Source organism: Cydia pomonella, chromosome 11, assembly GCF_033807575.1.
Source record: "Cydia pomonella isolate Wapato2018A chromosome 11, ilCydPomo1, whole genome shotgun sequence".
Classification (NCBI taxonomy): Eukaryota; Metazoa; Arthropoda; class Insecta; order Lepidoptera; family Tortricidae; genus Cydia; species Cydia pomonella.
In genome coordinates, this window is record NC_084713.1 from 7,811,211 (window position 1) to 7,830,017 (window position 18,807).

The window sequence follows — 18,807 nt, forward strand, 5'->3', positions numbered from 1 at the left end:
CCTTCCATACCCAAAAGGATCATTTTTGCCCGCCTTGTATTACCGCATAGTTGCGTCTCGTAGATTGAAAAAGCGAAGTTTAAATACTAGTAAATTAATGAAATTTCCCATTAACCAAATGTGTAATACTGTCGGCGTTTTTGTGATTCGAGCTGAATGGCGATATTATTTCAACTAAATGTTGCTAGTTTTTAAATGACCAGTAATATATTTTTAGGTACCCACTTTTTACACAATGTAACACTATCGACCATCGACCAATCAAAAATTAAGTTGTTTCCCTATTGTATTAAGAAGTATCGATACTTTATCTGCAAATAGGCAAATTAACAGCGTATCGTATACATATTTACAGTACATATTAAGGTGCCATTTTACCGCACAATTAGCACAGTTCAAGGGCCATATGTAGGTACGATACGCGTGCAAAATTGGAAAATCGAATTTCCTACTTTTCGCACTTGTATCGTAATGTCGAAATTTTTAACAGAAATGAATAAGCACTTATTTCTATCTACAAATGCGACAACTTGCAAGGCGAATATAATAATAAAGTGCCAGTATTACCGGCGTTTTACCTGGTTTTTGCCTTACCATTTAGTTTAACACAAAAAACATTAGTCGATTTTTTAGCCGATGAAAAATACACAAAATGTAATGATCACAAACTCCCTCAATACACACTTACCTATTCATACATGTCTAACGTACAAAATTATTCAGATTATATGAATTTATTCACACGAAAATAATGCTAATATCCAAAAAGGAAGTAATAAAACGGTGTTACAAGGAAACACTTTTTTGAAATGAATGAGTCCTAAAATTGCAAGAGGTAAATTACACGTTGTATGTTCAGGCCCATAAAACAATAAACAGGAGTGGACTATTAACTAAATTACTAAATTTTACCTACAGCGTTGAAATTAAATTTGCACAAAAAATACCGACAAAGAAAATATGTAAAATTGCTTGTTCTGACTTAAGTGAAAAACTTTTCCCAGTATTTTTATATAATATACATTACTTACCGATAGTAGTAGGTACATGAAAATATCTTGATGTCAGTACATTGTTTATAACACTTATTTACGTACAAACCACAAAAAACATCCAAAGCTAGATTGGTGGAGATTTTGAGACGTCACAAACCTGAACCAATATATGAAATAGACACGACTCTCTCCACATACGGACACAAAGTGATAAGATTACCGCAATAGCACTGTGATTTAAATCCTATTGAGATGATTTGGGGCATTGTAAAAGCTAAAGTGGCAACTAAAAATGTGTCTATCGATAATAGGGCTTCTCTAAAGCTTGTTGAAGATAGTTTTCAGGTATGAAACTTATTTTAATGTTGAGAATTTAGTTATGTAAATTATTTTTAATTCAGTCTATATCATTAATGATTGAAATTTTTAATAAATTATTATCGTATAGGAAGTAACTCAAGAAAATTGGAGCATGTTAAAAAAATTGTAGACGATTATAGGAATAAAGGTCCTATAATCAAATTGGAGACAACGTTTTATAATCGAGGTTGGTGGTCCTGAAAGCGACACAACATCTGATGAAAATCAGAATTCGTCAGAGTCAGAAAACGAAGTATATATAAATATTGAATATTTAGAATCAGATTTTGACGAATAGGTAAATTGAAAGAACCGAATTCTCTGTAAGCAATGTTTTAACATTATACGAGTATCAACATGAAGCCAATGCCCACTACCCCGACTATACATGACGTACGCACATTATTGCCATACGGTGTAAGCTTTTTTTTTTTTTTTTTTTTTTCCTTTTTTTTTTTTTTAAATATTATAGGACATTATTACACAAATTGACTAAGTCCCACAGTAAGCTCAATAAGGCTTGTGGTGAGGGTACTTAGACAACTATATACATAGTATATAAATATTTATAAATACTTAAATACATAGAAAACACCCATGACTCAAGAACAAATATCCATGCTCATCACACGCATAAATGCCCTTACCAGGATTTGAACCCGGGACCATCAGCTTCGTAGGCAGGGTCACTACCCACTGGGCCAAACCGGTCGTCGCAAAGCTGTTTGCAGCGACACTATCTAATAAACTGTTGTCAGGCTTTAATTACAATCAAGTGTAAAATATTGTACAGAGAAAGAAAACAATAAGAAAAGAGAGAAAAAGTAAGAAGAGTAGAGCAGGGAGTAAAAAACTCTTTGCTAACATGAACAAACAATTCCATCAAAGAGTAAAGTAAGTATAATGCCTGATTATTATGTCAGTGTCAGTGCGTAAAATTGTGATTGCGAGTTTGTTGCGATAATACTATTTTGTATTTTGTTATGTTTGATGTGCGACTGTGGACGTTTATTCGGCTTAACATCTGACCATGTGTTTCCGAGTGAGTAAGAAGATGTGTAAGTATTTGTCATTTTGAGCCAGCTGAAATGCGGGATTCCACAAGCTTGCGGCACTATGCGGCACAAGCATATTCAGGACAAAAACGCTTGTGTCACACAGTGCCGTACACTGGTGGAATGCCGACTTAAGGCTAACTATTATATAGATAGTTCTGGACGTTTAGTTATAGCTTTAGTGAGTGTCCATGACTCAGCATCGTACAGAAGAACCGAAACTATATAGCACCGTGCCAATCGCACCCTGATAATAGATAGCTCTTATAAACACAACGGATATACGGATTCATCAAATTGTCGAAAAGTAAGTAAGTAGGTAACCGTTTAATATGTTCGTCTAAACTCGAAACAATGGTCGATTGAATCCTAACATAATAATATTCAATAGATAGAGATGCTAATGTCACACTGTGCACGTGCCGCCCCTTCGGCCGCGTACGCAACCAGGGCTTCGTAACCAGATGCGATCGAAAACTATTTCTGCCTTGTACGAAACCGGTTGCGATCAAAAACTAATTCTGTCTTACTAGTTATCAGTTACGATCGAACACTTTTCTTTGTTGTACGAAACCTTTCGACCGTTGATAAAGTCAGCTAAGATTATATTTATACACCTTGTTATACAGTATAAGTACTGTACACGTTATATATCTAGTCAAAAATTAGAACACAAAAATTGTAACAGTTCTCCTCTTCTTGTCGTAATAAAATCAATTTCAGCGTTTATATCATTCATTTTTATTACAGAGTACATAGATTATTTGCAGACATGCGAATAATAACTAATGACAGCTAACAATATAATGACATTATCTAGTGTACTCAGATTAGAACTCACTTGAAGTAATGTTTAAGTGGCCAGTGATTTGTTATATTACCCACTGTAAAGGTTTCATGTAAGATCTAAATATGTTATATTGAGTTTTGTTAAATCAATAGTTTCCAAAAAATGCACAGGATAAGAAATTATCATGAGTATCATGACAAAATATTTGAAAAAAAAAAACCTATAGCTAGATGGCCCAGACATTGGTTTCGTGTAAGAACGAGAAGTGTTCGATCGTAACTGGTTACGGGTAAGACGAAATTAGTTTTTGATCGCAACCGGTTTCGTACAAGGCAGAAATAGTTTTCGATCACATCTGGTTACGAAGCTCTGGTTGCGTACGCGGCCGAAGGGCGTGCCGCGTATCCTTTGAATAAAAAACAACTGCCCTTCAGGAACCGTGAAACCAATATTTTTTAGATGTGTATTATGTAGTTAAAAAGATTAAAAATATTTATCACAAGCATAAAATGGTAGGTATTTATATACATAACTATTAAAATAAAAAAATAAAAAACCTAAGTGTTTCATAAGATTTTAAACCATTTCATGCCAAAAATTCCCTACATCATTTTAGAAATGACCTGATACTCTTTATACTGACTGCTAGGTAGATTGATTTTTATCAAAATAGCTAAGACCGCAAGGAAACTTTCAAGTAAAAAAATCGCTTCGAAATCGGTCCAACCATTTGTGAGCTATGATGCCATGAGACAGACACACAGACGTTGGAGTCAAATATTAAAACCTCTTTGTGTTGGGGAGTTAAACGTAATGTTTACATTGATCAATAGCATCGATAATTAGACAACTGTAAAACCACAAACAAGCCACCAGGCAGACGTGCAAACCCTTGCAATAAATAAGATTAAAATATGCATGCAATAGCAAAACGCCAGCTTAAAAGGCGTTATAGCGCGTGTTAAATCAATTACAAGTCGACACCTACTGACTGTGTCTAAATCGTAATCATAAACTCTGTGTATAAATAACTAGCCTAGCTCGCCTATTAAACACCGCTGAGAGTAAAAAACGGCCGAACCAGAGCTAAACGAGACTTGATAACATCTATCCGTACGTTATTGATGCGCTGAGAAAGGCGAAGCTATGAAATATGGAAGACGGCAATGGCTATTGCATATTAGTTGCTTTGTTAGTCGAGCGTAAGTTTTTCTTTAAATTATGAACAACGTTGTAGGAAAGTGAGATACGATTTAATAAATATTACAAGCGAGCTGTTTTTTGTAGTTACCTACATTTGATACTCCATAATACTTTACTCTCAATTAAATGTAAGTACTGTTATTTATGACAAATCACGTGACTACTTTTCGATTATAGTTATCTACTAATTCTCCTGTTTCCGTAATCCACCAAATTTAACTAGATGTTATGTAAACACTTTAAATATCAGATGCACAGGTAGCCACCGTCCTTATTGTTCAACTAAGATTATTTCCGAGAGTATATAAGACTTTGCGCTTTGCCTTCATTGCACCTAAATATCATAATGCCATTGTCTTTTTTTTTACTAAATTTCAAAACAACTTATTCCCAAAATATCATCAATCTGTTTTATTCCGAAATGGCCAAATGTCATAATGGCTATCTTTTAAATCGCTCCAAAATACCCAAATGTTAAAAAGTAAGTTTTAACAATTACTGCATTTCCGATGTGTCTTATTTTTAAATATACTGATTTTAAATACATCTTACATGCAATTATAAATTCGAATCTATTTAGGTACTGGAAAATTACGAGGCAACTGAAAATCAGAAAATCATATATCTTTGTAACCTATTCAGACTATCTCACTCATATGCATTCAGCGTTCTTCCAAATTTCCATATGAATTGCTCATTGAAGACTTTCTAAACTATATTGTTTTGACAAAGTTGCTCGTGTGCATAATTTCAGTATTATGCGGTTATGTCCTTTTACGTACGCAGAATAAACTTATGCATCGGCCTTTGAGCCGATGGCCGGTACTATAATTCAACCCAATAATGATTCATATAAATTTGCAAAACGAGCGAGAGGTGCAAACTGTGCGAGTGAGCGATGTACTTGAATAATTTGCAAGAGGACCGCGGGCAGAGTTTAGTGTTGTATTAAAATGATACCGAAAATGTATCGATACGTAAATTTTTATGTTATGTTATTAGGAATACTCTAGGGAACCGATATTGAATAGAAGCTAGTATGCCATAATACATAGATATACATAGATTGTTGTTACGATTATATAATTCTAATAGCGTGCGAGGAACCAGTGTAGAAGAAAATTTTGTTACCTAGTCTGCTTTTTCTCAGGACCAGTACCGCTGCAAATTTAAAAATCTTCTCCGCTTACTGGGATATTAAATAGTTTAATTATAATTTTAAAAGTATGGTCGTTTCTAATAAATATATAAGAGGAACATATTGAAGTTGCCACGGGCAAGAAAAACAGTGTGATGACATTATTCATGTATTCTTCTTGAACTTACTGCAAAATAACCACAAGAAATTCTGGTTCAGCGGCGGTATCATGGTCGCAATTTTATCACTTATCATGCCATGCGTCACTTTCGCACTTACATACTTGTTAGAACGTGACAGGCATGATGACAGATGATAAAAAACCAACCATCATAGCCCCACAGAAATATTTACAAATAATATTTCACACTTTTCCCCGCTCTACTAACGCGTGTCATTCAGTTTTTATCACCATGATTAAGTTCGGGTTTATTGAAGCATTACTCGCCATCGTCGGGTAATTGCAGGTAGTTACGATAAAGCAAAAATAGGCTTAAACACTATCAGCAGGGTATCTGTCAAGTGGAACTAGCGATACGGATCGTAATTGGTGGGCGGTAGGTTCACTTGTTTTTATTGCGAGACGTTTTTAAAAGGTCTCTCATTGTCCTTTGAAAGCAAATTTGTAAAATATTTCTTATTCGTACAATAAACTGTTTACTTACTTACTTGAAATTATATTTACATTGGAAATAATTACTCAATGGTACGACACGTAGGTATTATTTATTGATCTAAAAATCTAATCTAACATAAGTACAGGTATCTAAAGGTACTATGGCGATATTGTTACAAAGTTTATTTTATATATTGCTTTACAATCTTGCAAGATGTTTAAAATGAAGTGCTTTGATGTGTTCAATCTGTAATAGAATTTTTTACCTACCACCTAGCGTTAACCTGGCTTTTTCCCACACCTCACTGAAAACACCTGCGTATGCTCAGCACCTTAATAATTGGCTTAAGATTTTTTTTCAAGGCGTTCGACCTTCCAACCAAAAAAGGCAGCTAATTAGGCCTGGGATTGATCAGCTTTCATCACGATGTTCTACAGTCAGTGTGGACCTAGAAAACAATTCATCCATTTGTCTTGAGCCATGTACTACGCACTTCTTTGTCTTTAAGCAATTAAAATAGTACAAGCGACCACATATGTTTAGTATAAATAAAAATAATTCATTTCACAAAACATATCTAACCTAAGTAATTAACAAAAAATGGAACATATACGGGTAACGAATGAATAGACAATATGCGAGTGTAGACTGTACTAAATAAAAATAAATAAAACAGCCCTCATTTCAATTCATAACTACTTACTCAAAACTCTCAATGTTATCATATAAATATCATCGCTTCACAAGCTAACGTACTCGTTCATACAAAAAGAGAAAACGTTTTTCCACTTCTAAATATTTTCCATTCTCAATGTTTTTTTAGTATGTTATTGACACAATGAACAACTAGGTTTATAGGTTTTCCTTTTTTTTCTTTAAAATTTGCAAAACAATTTTTTTTTCAAAAAAGCGAAACCTATTAACTTAGAATATATAATGCTGAAGCAATTGACATCAAAATCAAAGTGATTTGTTAAGATTCAGTGGAAACCGTTTTCTCGTTTCTCGTTTTCACCCGAAATGGAATTTCATACAAAAAGTACCGTTATTTCGTTAGGATCGCAAAGCTATTCTTCCCTCTTAAATTTATTTTGATAATTGATCAAAGCAAATGTTCAAAAACAAACTTATCACTAATGAGTTCTATAAACAATTTTAATTTATGCCTGTCACGATCCTGAAGCTCGAATTTCATGAGCCTGTTTTTACTTTATTAGCATCACATTTTGAGCCCTTTAGAAACTCTAATCTGTATACAGGGTGCGTTCCTCTCATCTTTACTTAGTTAGTAACTCCGGTCCCTACTCAACAATTAGGTCGGAGCTAATTTCTTAAGTCAAGTTATTTGTTCCTTTTGAACGATTTATTGCTACCCGAGGAGCAGAAAGTTCACTGAAATCTGTCTTCGAAGGTACAATTTAGTATAATTTGAAAATCTGCAATGTAAAGTGTTCGAAGCAAACGTTTTGTTAATTAATTAGGTACACAAAATATTAATTAGTTAACAGGTAAATTTCATTATGTTTCAGCTACGAGCACAGAAAGCTTTTAACATTTTTGTGCAGTAAATTCTCTGAAGTTCGTTATGAAAGTAATTTCGCTCACTTTGACTTTAAGCTCGGGTATTATGTTTCCAAACATTGGAGAAGGGGTGCATGTAAATGACCATCAGTATCGAAAACAGAGAATGATTAACAATTTTGCTTCAATGTTATCTAAAGCGACCGATGGAAGCACGTAAAATGATATGGTTTTTAAAGAGAGTATTTTTCAAAATTTTACCCTTCATGTGCCGTTGGGTATGCCAAGTAAGGCTTTGCATAAATCCTCATCCGTAATTTAATGTCGCATAAAATCACTGGTCAGTTCACGAGAGCGTGCATCCCTCTACCACGCCGGCATCGCGCTAATTTTTAGGGGCCCGCACGTTCAAAGTGACTGCATGTCATTTATCAACTTTTTTTGCTTGATATGTAGTGAAAAGCGGCAGAGCGCATAGCAATTTATACGAGTTTTTGATTCGAAAAATAATTGACAAGCTGTTGTTACTCGCAGTTTCATTGCACTTATGTGTATTTAATGTTATAATGAATGTTAATGGATTCATTAAAAAAAATCATAGTCTTGTTAACTTCATCATCACAATTTAAAACACATTATTTAACAACAAGTCTTTATTATGTCTTCTGAGTAGCTGTATAAAATATATTTATTATTAAATCTATTGATTTAATTCGTTCGATAAACCTGTCTATAGGGAATTTGATTACTAGTCCAATCAGTTGCTGTGAAAACGATTTGCCACCATGGAATTTATATGAAACATTAGCAAATGACGTTACAGTCAAGTCACCTACTCTTTATAGTCCTATATACGATTTAGAAAATAGGAATTGTGTCTAAAAATAACTGCTGTCTACGTTTCTCCATTAATCCAGAACATTAATGCTTTATTTCATGCATAGTTTGAAAAAATATTTCAAATAGTCTAAATCCCCATTCAATCAAACACATTCAAGAAATGTTCTACTGAACAGACGAACCCTTTTCACAAAATTTGTTTTAACTGGCTGACATCCACGGTACTTTTTATTACCTGTAATTTTATATTAACTGAAACACCATGGACAGTAGGTATGATACCTGCAGTTTATGGTTTAATTTTGTGCAAAAAAGAATGTTTAAAGTGCTTTTTCATTTGTACGTTTTGCATCCCAATGAAATGTTATTTTAAAGGGATAGGCACAGGATTTATAGGCATATTAAAACATTCGTGAAAGTAATTTAAATTTATATAATTGTTAAGTAATTCGGTGTACTTTACGAGGTGTCGGGACTTTTATATCATATCAGTAACACTTTATTCGCAGTTTTACAACTGCTCATAAAACAAGTATAGGATTAACGATGTTCATTATGTATTTTTTTACCTTAGTTATAGGTTGAGTCATCCACGATGACTCCTGATGATGATGACGCGATGAACCTATACCAACATGATGATACGAGTCAAGGCACGCGTCTTCGTCAATGACACGATCTATTTTATCAATGGCGGTAACTCATAACTGTTGGGCAAATTGAAGATAGGTTTTTTATTTTTAAAACAGCAGAATAAAGTTCAAATTAAGTTCATATTTAAGGACATGTGTTGAGCTGATTAACTGTTCCGTTACGGCTACCATGAGTTGACATTTGTCGGTTTAGGTTAGCGACTGCGTGAACTCGATCGCGATCCATCTCGTTCGCACTGATGTGTTTGTAAGTTCGAGTTGTGCGCTAAGTGCTACTCCACTGGCGTCATTTGAACGTCGGCGTCTAGCACAGACCAACCACCTGGTTTTCTGTGCACTGTGAGTTAGCGGCAGCGCTATGGAAAATGGCGTCGCTGTGCAGTAGCGCCAACGTTGCGTCGAGCAGCTGCCATAGAGTTGGCTAGACGCCGACGCTCGAGAGACGCTAGTATGGGGTGGCCTTTAGGGCATGAATGTCAAATGCCAACTTATGGTAGGTAGCCATACTTATTTTTTATTTACTAGAAGTTTTAAGTGTTTTTCGGGCTATAATACTTACTATCATTGATCTTTTAACTCGTATTTACAATGAATATGTAATTAGTCGTCGTCGAGTGGAATGCACGCGTATTTATGTTTGGTTTTCATTATTTTTCCTACATTTTGACAAACAACCCCCATTTTGTCCCGAGGTTAAAAATGTAAATCCTCTTCCACGCCGCGGGCTTAGAAATTAAGCCTACTGTAATGAAGTAGCCACGTTTTTATTTTAAAACTAAATTCCTGCATGTTTTGGAGTTAGTGGACACGGGATTTTTTTGTCTGGTAATGCTAAAATCGTGATTGTGTTAAGTAAGTGACACTTAATAATAAATGCATCTATGTATTTGGAAGTACGACCGATATTAAGGATATATGTGAACTACACATATCCCTACTGTTACAATAACATTTATTGCCAAGATAGAATAGAATAAAACTATTATTTGCTTGACTACATAACATCACAATGCAAAATATTTACAAATTTTTATTTTAATCTACTCACTAAATATTATCTACTTATTGTTATCATGCAATCATTAATACAATATATAATAAAGCAATGTCAATGAAATTTTATAAAGATATGGTAGATTAAGTTTAAAAATAACCTCAAAATGTACCGCAATAAAAGAAAACAGGTAACAGTGAAGTAAAAAACAGGAAACAGGTAACAGAAATAAGTGATGTGATTTTATTTGAGTGTGTATGATTGTACTGTTTGAATATTGACTTACAATTATGCAATAGTATTGTAGTAATTCGTGTAATTATCTAAGAATTTAACAGTCCTTGCTCAAACGTAATTAATTCGGTTTGATTGTAGCGTTACTAACGCCTCAAATTAGTCGCGAATTACCTATCATAATTCATGGAAATTAGATAGTATTATAGCAACAAGTTTGTCGCTTAATAGTACTATTATTGCAATGCCTTTAAGGTAACTCGGGCCGAGGTCAATATGTCCAATATTAAATTATCTACCGAATGAACTTTATGAAGCTCATATGTATCTTGTTCTTCCTCGCGTTGTCCCGGCATTTTGCCACGGCTCATAGGATCCTGGGGTCCGCTTGACAACTAATCCCCAGAATTTACGTAGGTACTACAGGGTAAACTAGGCCTTATTGGAATTAGTCCGGTTTCCTCACGATGTTTTCCTTCACCGAAAAGTGACTGGTAACTCCCTATCAAGTGATATTTAGTACATAAGTTCCGAAAAACTCATTGGTACGAGCCGGGGTTTAGAACCCGCGACCTCCGGATTGAAAGTCGCACGCTCTTACCGCTAGGCCACCAGCGCTTTTTATGACGCTAATATGTATAACACAGGTAATTTATACACTGAACTGGAACTCGAAATCATATAACACATTGAAAAATAAAATTAATTGTAACAAAGACGTACCACAGCTACAACAAATCATTTCCTTATATCTTTATACATGGCTGGCGCAAACTCTAGAAAACATCCAGTCGCTATCTCCTCTCTCGGGAGGCGTTCAACGAGCAAAAAATATGGGATATACAAATGTAGGTTACTCTAGGGAAGCAAAATACAGTATTTAAGAGCACGCTGTAGTTGAGCTTTTGCATAAAATAATCGTTACTTTTCTAGTTTTATTATAGTAACAATTACAAGTATGGACTATAATTGAATACCTTTGGGGTATAGTGAAAAACGTAAAAATAAGTACATTCGCATACATGTACCTCCGTGGCATTTGTCGCAACATATGTCCCGGGAATAGAAAATAGGTTAGTATCTTTTGTCTTTTTACTATAAGTCACAAAATAATCCTGTTTTCTGTAGAAGAAATGATTGGTCGCATCGTAAACCTTGACTGTCTCTACATAATATTTACCTTACTGATAACGAGGTTTACAGAAAAGTACATAAGTTTTTTACTTAGAAATATGTATAAGGAATACCATTTCCGATTTTTTTTTGTTATCTTAATAGTCCTTCATGCACACTCCATGCACATTTATGGTTTAATATAAAGAAAAAATCTTGATTAGAACCTCACTTATTCAGCGATTTTTTTTAATTACATAATGCTAAGCTTTTCCAATCACTAAAACCAGCGGGTTAGTTATTAAGAAGCACTAGGTGGGAGTGACAAGCAAGGATAATTCTAACTATTATGATTTATCTACTGCCTAGGAGTGGCAATGGCAACGTGTCGAAATGATTGGATGCAGTCACACTTCTGTCGCTAGATGAGTGCTGAGGGTTTTGCCAAACTGCTGTGGTTTAATGATTCTACCATAGTGTAGTTACAAGTGAAAATAGTACATTGTGCAACGAGGGGGGTAACTGAAAATTTGGATACTAGGGTGGGAATTAAAGGCCCGAGTTTGCAATATTGTTACCCTCGAAGTTACACACAATATTTTTCATCTCACTTGCGAGGAAAAAAACTAAATTTTAAGCGAAATAACTCTTAAATACAGTGTGATGTCAAACTTTTGTCCGCCATTTTGTAATTTCTCGACAGGTTAGGCATCGAAGACACAGACATATTTGGCATTCAGCCATTATTGAAAATTATGTCAAAATATTTTAAACGACATTTTAAATAATCAAATTAAATAATTTTAAACATAAAAAAAAATTTAAATAACAAACGTCAGTATTTTAAAAGTAAAACTCGTTTTTGCTACTTGATTTGTATGAAACAACTCCCTAGGGAGTTACAGCTTTTTTTTACAATCCCTAACTCCCGCGGGAACAAAATAGGCCTTTGTCCTTCAGTACACCTGCATGAAATAAGATCTTTTTCGAGCAAGTGTGATGAAAATTATATTGTCTCTTTAGATAGTCTTGTGCTTGTTGTTGATTGTTGTTGTTGATTGAGTTTCGGATTGGCATAAAGCATAACCATTAGTATTAACTTTGACATTGATGAATTAACCTAGGTAGATATGCGTTTGTATAATATTATAAATAATGTTGATAAGCGAATATGCACGAATTTATAAGTACTATAGTATATAAGTAGGTAATTAGGTACCTCATAAGTACTAACATTATGCGCCCTATCCGGGTGTCATGTACTGACTACATCCAACTAACATCTTCTGTAATGCACATGACTTTTAATGTTGAATAAATGAAATGAAATGAAATACTTTTGATGATATTATTTTATTCCTGTATCCTTCCATTGGTTAATTGTGTATTTTATGTAATCATCAAAAAGTTATATAAAATGTTAAAAAGTATCCTATTACCAACAGAATCATACTCATATGTGACCGCGGCCGGCAAAACGTCCCACTTTGTCGCTTGCTATAAGGATGCCTTATCAGGTTATTCGTATAAAGATACAAGCAATTCTCATCCTTATGCCAAGCAACAAAGTGGGACATTTTATTATTGGTTATAACATCATAATTGCAGGGTCTTGGATGATGTACTCTGCAGAAGGAAATAATTTAAAGAAAAAAATGTAAGGATTCGTATGTGATATCCTGATATCCTTATCGTAAAACTCAGATGCATGTAGTTCACTTGATATCATTTTCTTAAGATTGAACTGAAAAGATATACCCATACATGCTCATGTTATTAGTTAGTCTAATGATGCTATGATTACAGGCACTTGTAGTTCACAGTTCAATTATATCGAGAATTGAATGTGCATTATAATTGTCTAACTTGACTTATTAATAGGGCTTTAACTAATTGATTTATTTCGGGAAGATAACATGTATGGTGGTTGAAGTGTCATTTAGGCCAATGCGAGTTTTAGTTATTCAATCTGTTTCTGATATGATACTGACCTGTCAGTGTCAAAAGTGACATTTCTTCAACCAAATACGTCACTTAACAGATTAGTTAGCTTATTATGCAGTAAACTATCGTAGAAGTGTGTAGTCAATGAAAAACGAATCTTGAAACGTGTTTTACCATGTTTTAATCAACGCCCGGCAATCCATCGTGGCTTTTAGTAAAGTCCAACTATCTCGTTACTAAAAGCAACTACCGAACAACGTCATACTCTACGAGCACATATAAGTTACTACTGAACAACGACACTTGACATTTTCAAAATCATCATAGATTTGATGGAGGCCATATTTTAAAAGAAGATCGAATAACTAACACTCGAATTGGCCTCATAAACTCAATTAAAATATTGTAGTAGACGAATATAAGCCAGACAACTCATGAAAGTGAAACCTATACCTACTTAAATATGTAAGTATCAGTTTATAAGGAAAAGCTATTTTGTGGAATTGTCGTTTAGAAGTTCAAAACTCAATCTAGTGACATATTGCTAAATTATTAGTATATCAAAGTAACATGGTTACAATCTTTGGCAGCTAGAATGGTATTTTTTACAACCTGCCAACCTGATCTTAAGCAGTACGATTTGATGAGGCAGAGCCTATTGAGTTAATAGTGCTCCTTCAATGGCATGAAATTAAACGCCGTTATTTGTGAGTAGAAAAGGTTCTTGAAAAAATATACCAAAACATAAAATTATTAATAATCTGAATAACTTTTATGCAGTCTACTTATGATGCGTCATAACGCAGCAGAATCAAAAGTATAACTATCTTTTTGCTGTCAGTTAAAAAAATCTTACTTATAATACAAAAACTTGTATAACAACCCCTGATATATGTAACTAATATCGTCTATTAATTATGTGATTAGGCTCTTGCGTCAACGCATTCCGATGGGTTACGTCATCCTACACCGGCCACCGGTCTCTTGCCTGATAGGGTTTCATTCAACCCTCCTATCATAAAAAGTCTCATATGATTAAGAAAAACAAGGTTACATATGCCCTTTTACTGTGACATGAATTGGTTTTGCGGTCAATCGAAATCATATGATGGGTGAAAAATCTAAAAGGTACTAAGTAGAAACTTGCATCTTGAGACTTCTTAAATGCATTGTTTAGCGCATATCTACTTTAATGAGGTTGCAAGTACCTACTTGTACTATTATGTTTCATCGTTAATAACGTATACTTACTCGTATTTTGCGGCAAGTATGAAGTCAAAAACAGCTATTAGTTTCATAGTTTTTGAAACATATAATTGTACTCAAACCTAGAAAATTCATACCCACTATGTCAGGTTAGTACTTTATTTTTACCTAATTTACAATGTTATAATTACTTGCTCATCGAAAAATATACCTTTCGACTAAAATCAAACGGAATCCCCCTCATTTCCAAATGTAAATACCGTATCAGCAAATTCGTCTTAAACATTGTACTAAGCAATAGCGCCCCATCCACGAATCATCAATCTCGTTAAGATTTATTGACACTGAAATGTCTTGCGTCCGTACAGTGATGTTTTTTTTTACCACAATTGGCTGCCGTAACGTGATACCGCCGTGGTCAGCCTCCACAGTCCAGTGCTCGCTCGGTGTTTCCCAGGCTCTCTAGGTACTTGCACAAAATACACATCATTGAAGACAAAATAAGGGATTTTTAAAACTCGTATGAAGTAGGTAAGTTTTAAACAACTTTTTGTATTTAGATCCATTTCAAAAGTGCGATTTTTTAAAGAATTTAATGATAAGATTTTAATGGCTTAGCGAATTTTAGGTATTTTTTTCTGTATATTGTAAACTGTACCGGAAACGTAACTATTGGATCCGAAGCAAGATCAAAGTTAGAGACGTCATAGCGCACAGAGTTTGGACATGGGCGGAGCACATGGCAAGAATGGATAAGAGTCGCTGGACAAGAAAAGTCCTTGAATGGAGGCCCAGAGCGGACACCCGAGGGAGCGGTAGACCACCGCAGCGCTGACTGGACAACATCCGACGACACAGAAGAGAGGTCGGTACTGGATGAATCTGGTACAAGATCGACAGGAGTGGAAGAAGAGGGAAGAGGCTTACATTCAAGATTGGATTACCAAAAGGCCACCATGATGATGATGATAAGTGTACTTATTGGTAAACCTTTTTACCGCGGAAGCTCATAGCTTTTTTAACCTTTTGACCACTTACCCCCTTATTCATAAACGTCTACTAAAGTTGACAAGCCGCTAATAATCGTTTGTCCCTTTCCATCATACCAATACGTCGGAAAGGGACAAACGATTATTAGCGGCTTGTCAACTTTAGTAGACGTATCACATACGTCGGAAATTCCGATTTAGGCGGCCAAAAGTCAATTTTCTAAAAGTAGGCTTATCGCAAAACTAATTGGCTCTCGAAAAACACCACACTATCACGGATTTAATCCCACCCCATTACTACCCCTATCAGTTTCGCAGGTCATATACGAGGTTCTCGAAACTCGGTCATCACACTCGTTGCACACGCAGTTCATAGCACTCTTATCCGAAGCAAACATTTCTAAGTCATTATTTATTTTTGTGGAATTTTTTTGTGAGTGAAAGTGATGGATATCAAAAATACAGGTAAGTTTCTTTTATTTTAATATATTTTGAATTATAAATATTTATTTAATGATACATATATAACCCACTAAACATTACCCTTTTCGTAATTAAAATTTTGAGTATTTTTTGTATTCAATAGTGAATATACTATACTTCCGAGCTCGTCCGAGTATTTTTTTTTATGGCATTCTATAAAACAAGTCTTTATTTATATATCCTGAAAAAATTGGGGAGCACTTTTGAGCACTTTTTAAAATACCGAGTTTCAAAAAAAAATCACGATATAATAAATTATTACGTTGTTTTTTTCAATACTGTTAAAACGGCTTTTCTGTTGTTATAGGTTCAGCAAATACCTCGGGTGTAAAAGTTGTGACTCGAAAATATCAGTTTGACAAGATGAATGAACCAAAACTCCAGTCAATAGCAGAAAAATTTGACTTCTTGGAAAATTATCTCCTTATATGCTCAAGTGACGCAGACAAAGATAAACAGGCTATGAAGCATAAATTTTCACATTTTAAATCAGAATTTAAAAAGAAATGGACTAAATCACGTCGTATAGTGGAAAAATTTCTGACAACTAATGGATCTTGGTTGGAAGGAACATTTGAAATATCGATTAAAACTCATTGCAGGCGCGGTCGGCCGTCCAAATCGTTCAGTGAGTCTAGTGAAAGAACAAAACACAGGAAAACTGATAACTTGCTCCACTGTAAATAAAGAAGTTATAGATCTAAAGTTAATAAAGCGGATTCGAATGAAACAGATCGCCTTACTCCGCAACAAGCACTGACTTAGCAGTACGAGAAAGAAAATTCGCGTTAAATCATTTCTGCAAGAAACTATGCAGCTATTGATTTCTGCTGAGCCACATATAGCGAGAGCTGCCGCAGCGCAGAGCGAGGAATGCTTCCAAAGCAATAAAGATGATTTTTCTTTAAGATACGATGATGATTAATATTGTTTTGTATGAACCTTTGTATACACATAAACGTAATAGTATTAGATGCGAACCTATGTGTACTTCTATGACTTTCTGTAATGTGTTACTTGTATACCTAAATATATATAGTAGATATTATATGTGACGTCCCACGGGTAAAGGTACCTTATGGCGGTTGGCGCTTACGACGCGTAGCAGCTTGTTCATATAGGAGCGTCGTGAATAATAGCGTAAGCGCCAGCCGCCATAAGGTACCTTTTCCCGTGGAACGTCACATATTATTTACATATAATGGAAGATAATAAAATATATCAATACCCAACTTAACATTGTATTATTCATAAATATATAAAATATTTAAGCTAAGAGGAACCCTGCAATGTGAAAAAAACTGAAATAACTGAAAAATGGCCATAATATAAATAATAATAATATTAATTATATAAAACTACATTTTCTTACATCAAAATCGTGTTTAAAATGCAAAAATGTAATAAAATATTTTTGGCCGCCTAAATCGTCATTTTCGACCTATGTGCGTATATGAATAAGGGGGTTAGAATTTTTTTATCAACCGTGCTCGTGTCGCCGCCGGTACGAAGTTATACGAAGTTTTGTCTTATTTATCAAACTGCAGCGAAATGAGCTGGATATTGTATGTCTTATATATCAGACTACGAGCGGAATAGATATAATTATGAATGAATTAACTGAAATTACGAAGCTATCATAGATAATTATACGATATACAGGGCGACTGGTAAATCGACCTATTCCTTGAAAGGGGTTATTCTAGAGCTCATTTACAATGTTTTTAGCCCTATCAACTAGGGGTCCAAAATTAATGGTTTTCGAGTTATACGAGTTTTAAGTTTTTTCCGGAAAAACTCCACCTTGCGACCTAAAAATGCCAATTAAAAAAAAAGTACATGCGTTAGGATGATTACTTTTTATTTATCTTGTAGCCAGTGAACACAGCAATACTTTGAATTAAAAAAACTGACTAACAATTAAGTCAGTCTTGAAAAATAAAAGGTTAGAAATTAAAAGTTTAAGATTTTTTAATGGTTCTTTTCACATCAAGGACGATTCCTCAAAAAAATGTTTATGACAGTTCACGTAAAAATTACAAAAATGAATTTGGTAACTCATAAGCTTTCTGAAAAGGTAAAAATGTTGGCATGTTTTAATAAATTATTAAAAATAATAACCTTAATAACAGAGCAGGTAGCTGGCGTGCTGGGAGCGTATGATCCGAAAACGGTTTGTTTGTGCTACTTGTGACTTATCTTATCTTAATCCTTTGTTATCTGTTGAGGTTTAAGGTCAGGACAGGTTCACTTCGGTAGGTATTCGGACAAGTTCGGACATGTAATTAATTAATGAAAGTAATAATAATTAAGAATGCCTAACCAAAACTTGGTTTGTTTGTGCGTTTTTATGTCAAGAAATGGATTTGATGTTGGCAATAAACATTGAAAAAATAAAACAACCGTTTTAGAGTCAAATTTATCCTTAAAAATAACAAATTGTAATCTTAATAATAACATTAATAACAGATACTTACTTAAATTTATCTTACTACTTTTATGCTTTTAGTGTTGCTTTCAACAGGAACATAATTTAAGCAATTACAAGTACGAAATTAACCATAAAATAAATAATAATAACTAAATAAAATTTACAAATCTTGTTCGAACTGCTTGCCCTGGTTGCGAATACAAGCATAAAGCCTTTTGCGAACTTCAGTGACTGTTACTCG